The sequence below is a fragment of the Danio aesculapii genome, chromosome 9 (assembly GCF_903798145.1).
Source record: "Danio aesculapii chromosome 9, fDanAes4.1, whole genome shotgun sequence".
In the NCBI taxonomy this organism is placed as follows: domain Eukaryota; kingdom Metazoa; phylum Chordata; class Actinopteri; order Cypriniformes; family Danionidae; genus Danio; species Danio aesculapii.
Genome location: NC_079443.1, coordinates 55,605,230 through 55,610,229, shown reverse-complemented (window position 1 = coordinate 55,610,229; position 5,000 = coordinate 55,605,230). Strand labels below are relative to the sequence as shown.

General features: G+C 43.8%; 1 long non-coding RNA gene across 1 annotated transcript in view; it reads right to left on the bottom strand.

The window, feature by feature from the left end:
• Window positions 1-5,000, bottom strand: part of LOC130235515 (uncharacterized) — a 16,800-nt gene that overhangs the window by 10,850 nt on the left and 950 nt on the right. The window lies entirely within an intron of this gene.

Genomic DNA, 5,000 nt, shown 5'->3' with positions numbered 1-5,000 from the left:
TTATAAATAACTTACCTGATCTTTCTCTACTTCGAAATGCACCCGCAAACGCAAATGACCTTGATGTAGTAACCAGCAGTATGGATGCCATCTTTACTAGCACTCTAAATACTGTGGCACCCATCAAACTAAAAAAGGCTAGAGAGAATAAAACTACACCGTGGTATAATAGTCATACCCGCGCTCTCAAAACAGCAACCCGTGTCCTGGAACGTAAATGGAAAAAAACTCATTTAGAAGTCTTTAGAATTGCATACAAAGACAGTATGTCCAGCTATAGGAGGGCTTTAAAATCTGCCAGGGCTGAGCACCTCCGCAAACTGATAGAAAATAATCAAAACAATCCTAGATTCTTATTTAACACCATCGCTAAATTAACAAATAATCGGTCATCTTTGGAACAAAACGTTCCACCGCAAATTAGTAGTGATGACTTCATGAATTTATTCAGTGATAAAATAGAAGGCTTTAGACAGAAAATAGGAGATATTAAACTTTCTGCACCGCCTTATACTTCAGATCCAGTAAACACGCCACTGAATCTAAATAACCTACAGTGCTTTAAAATCATAGAACAGGAAGAGCTAGACAAAATTATAAATAGCTCTAAATCAGCTACGTGTATATTGGACCCAATTCCAACAAAGTTACTGAAAGAATTGCTACCTGTTATAGGAGAACCTCTTCTTAACATTATCAACTCTTCTTTATCTTTAGGCCATGTTCCAAATCCTTACAAGTTAGCTGTTATTAAACCTATTATTAAGAAACCACAACTGGAACCCAGCAACTTAGCTAATTATAGGCCTATTTCAAACCTTCCATTTATATCTAAAATACTAGAAAAAGTTGTTTCTGCTCAATTATGCTCCTTTCTGCAGACCAACAATGTTTTTGAAGTGTTTCAGTCAGGTTTCAGAGCTCATCACAGTACAGAAACTGCATTAGTGAAAATAACCAACGATTTACTCTTAGCTGCTGACCAAGGGTGCATCTCGCTATTAGTTTTACTCGATCTTAGTGCGGCATTTGACACCATTGACCATGGTATCCTTATTAATCGCTTAAAGTCTACAGGTGTCCAGGGACATGCCCTACAATGGTTTAAGTCATACTTATCTGACCGTTACCAGTTTGTGAATATTAATGGACAGCCTTCACAAATCAGCCCAGTAAAATACGGGGTGCCTCAAGGATCAGTTTTAGGCCCTTTGCTGTTTACAATATACATGCTACCCCTGGGAGACATTATTAGAAGACATGGGATCAGCTTTCACTGCTATGCAGATGATACTCAATTATATATTTCAACTAAACCTGACGAGACGTCTAATCTGTCCAAGCTAACTGAGTGTATTAAAGATGTTAAAGACTGGATGACCAACAATTATCTTCTCTTAAACTCAGACAAAACAGAATTATTACTTATTGGGCCTAAATCCTGTACACAGCAGATCTCACAACTCGACCTACAATTAGAGGGATACAAAGTTAGCGTTAGCTCTACTATAAAAGATCTGGGTGTCATATTAGACAGCAATTTAACTTTTAAAAATCATATATCCCATGTCACAAAAACTGCTTTCTTTCATCTGAGAAATATCGCTAAGTTACGAAGTATGCTATCCATCTCAGATGCAGAAAAGCTAGTCCATGCTTTTATGACTTCTAGGCTGGACTACTGTAATGCTCTGTTTGCTGGCTGCCCAGCATCCTCTATTAACAAACTTCAATTAGTACAAAATGCAGCTGCCAGAGTTCTAACCAGGTCTAGAAAATTTGATCACATCACCCCAATTTTATCCTCCTTACACTGGCTGCCTGTTAAGTTTCGTATTGAATTTAAAATATTGCTTCGTACATATAAAGCTTTAAATAATCTAGCTCCTGTTTATCTAACCAATCTTCTGTCTCGCTACAATCCAACTCGCTCTTTAAGGTCTCAAAACTCAGGGCTTCTGGTAGTACCTAGAATAGCAAAGTCGAGTAAAGGAGGTCGAGCCTTCTCATTTATAGCTCCTAAACTCTGGAATAGCCTTCCTGATAACGTCCGAGGCTCAGACACACTCTCCCAATTCAAAACTAGACTAAAGACCTATCTGTTCAGTAAAGCATACACTTAGTGCACCACTTACGGGGCTTCCACACAGGTTATGCATCTTGCTGATATACACTGTGAACATCAGCTACGCTAATTATTTTCTTTATTCTCCATTTCCACCTGGGGATACTCTTCCCGAGGCCCTCAGACTATGCAGAGTCACTGATTCGATCCAAGACCAACGACGAGATGATCCCAAGGTTTCCATATCCTGGACCTGGCCGAATCCTGAACAACTACTGCGATGGTCATGGAAGAGTGGAGAACATGAGACTGTTTCCTATGACGCTCCAGAGACAGACGAGTCTTCGCTGAGGCCAGCTTCCAGCCTCCGCCACTGAGACTGCAGCTCTGCACAAGACGTTTGGCCAGCGGAGAAATTAAAATGGTCGTGCCCAACTGAGCCTGGTTTCTCTCAAGGTTTTTTTTTCTTCACTTCCGCCTTTAGTGAAGTTTTTTTTCCCTCTCCGCTGTCGCCACTGGCTTGCATGTTTCGGGATCTATAGAGCTGCGCATCGTTGGATTTGCTCTTCAATATTTGGACTCTCAGTAGTGATTATTAAACCACACTGAACTGAGCTCAACTGAACTGAACTTAAACACTACAAACTGAACTACACTGTTCCTATTTACTGTGACCTTTTATGTGAAGCTGCTTTGACACAATCTACATTGTATAAGCGCTATACAAATAAAGGTGAATTGAATTGAATTGAATTGATGTCACTTCCTGTGGCGGGAGACTCTGGCAGGCGTTGAGGCGTGTGTTCTACAGCTCTCAGTAATGTCCAGGACTCAGTAGCAGTAGATTAGTAATTAGACACATCTAGATTAGCAGACATCATGCATCAGTCAGCCCCCTCTATACACACACTGATCTGATGAACGTGTGTGAGTGTGTGTTTCAGACGTGCCATGAGGTCAGCATCTGCAGCTACAGCTCAACACACTAGAGCTCTACTACCGTCAGCTCTGCTCTGGTGTAAAGCTTTTAACAGCTGAAGAACCGTCAGTGGCAGGATCAGGGTCAGAGACAAGATCAGGGTAAGGATCAGGGTCAGAATCAGGGTCAGAGACAGGATCAGGGTCGGGACCAGGGTAAGGATCGGGATCAGGATAAGGATCAGGGTCAGGATCAGGGTAAGGATCAAGATCTGGGTCAGGATCAGGATCAGGGTAAGGATCAAGATCAGGATCAGGGTAAGGATCAGAATCAGGGTAAGGATCAGGGTAAGGATCAAGATCTGGGTCAGGATCAGGATCAGGGTAAGGATCAAGATCAGGGTCAGGATCGGGGTAAGGATCGGGATCAGGATAAGGATCAGGGTCAGGGTCAGGATCAGGATCAGGGTCAGGGTCAGGATCAGGATCAGGATCAGGGTCAGGATCAGGGTCAGAATCAGGACCGGGATAAAGATCAGGGTAAGGATCAGAATTAGGATCAGGATCAGGATCAGGATCGGGGTCAGGGTAAAGATCAGGATAAAAATTAGGATCAGGATCAGGGTCAGAATCAAGATCAGGATCAGGGTCAGGATTAGGCTAAGGATCAGGATCAGGGTCAGGATAAGGATAAGGATCAGGATCAGGGTCAGGGTCAGGGTCAAGATCAGGATCAGGGGTAAGGATCAGGGTTAGGATTAGGGTCAGGGTCAGGATTAGGGTCAGGATTAGGGTAAGGATCAGGGTCAGGATTAGGCTAAGGATCAGGGTCAGGATCAGGATCAGGGTCAGGGTCAGGATAAGGATTAGAATCAGGATCAGGGTCAGGGTCAAGATCAGGATCAGGGGTAAGGATCAGGGTTAGGATTAGGGTAAGGATCAGGATCAGGGTTAGGATTAGGGTAAGGATCAGGGTCAGGATTAGGGTCGGGGTCAGGATTAGGGTCAGGATTAGGGTAAGGATCAGGGTCAGGGTCAGGATTAGGGTAAGGATCAGGGTCAGGATTAGGGTCAGGATTAGGGTAAGGATCAGGGTCAGGATTAGGGTAAGGATCAGGGTCAGGATTAGGGTAAGGATCAGGGTTAGGATTAGGGTAAGGATCAGGGTTAGGATTAGGGTCAGGATTAGGGTAAGGATCAGGGTTAGGATTAGGGTCAGGATTAGGGTCAGGATCAGGGTCAGGATTAGGGTCAGGATTAGGGTCAGGATCAGGATTAGGGTAAGGATCAGGGTTAGGATCAGGGTCAGGATCAGGATTAGGGTAAGGATCAAGATCAGGCGTCCATCACACTGATGTGTCCTGCAGTGTCTAAAGCAACACTGCACTCAGATCACTGTATATCAGAGGTTCCCAAACTTTTCAGCTCATGACCCCCAAAGTAACAATGCCAGTGACTCGCGACCCCCAACATCCTTGGAGGTGGTTATAAATATACAACTGTTGCGCACACAGCAATAGGCCTGTACAAACACATATAATGACTAAAACTGTCCAACAACAAAATGTGTTTGATTGCCATGAAGGTGTGAGAAAGAGTAGCCTGCTGCTATAAGATCAATCTGCTGCAGTGACGCTACTGCCGTTGTTAATCTAACGTAAACACACCGATGCTATGAAAAGCGATGGAGAGGCTGACGGCTCTTCATCTGCAGGTTGTTGTTTATGTAACTGATAACAGTTTTTATCTTCTGTGGGTGAAGGATCATATATTGTGCTTTTAACAGTTTCATCATGATGCTGGAAATCACCAAGCGACCCCCTGACACTGTCCCGCGACCCCCTGACACTGTCCCGCGACCCCCACTTTGGGAATCACTGCTATAGATTACACTGCAGGTGTGTATCGCTCCAGTTCAAGCCTGATAAGACCCGCCATTCTGCAGGAGAAGTAGAGTGTGTGTGTGTGTGTGTGTGTTATTCTTGCACAGACAGCAGTGGCCGCTGGTTAATAAGTG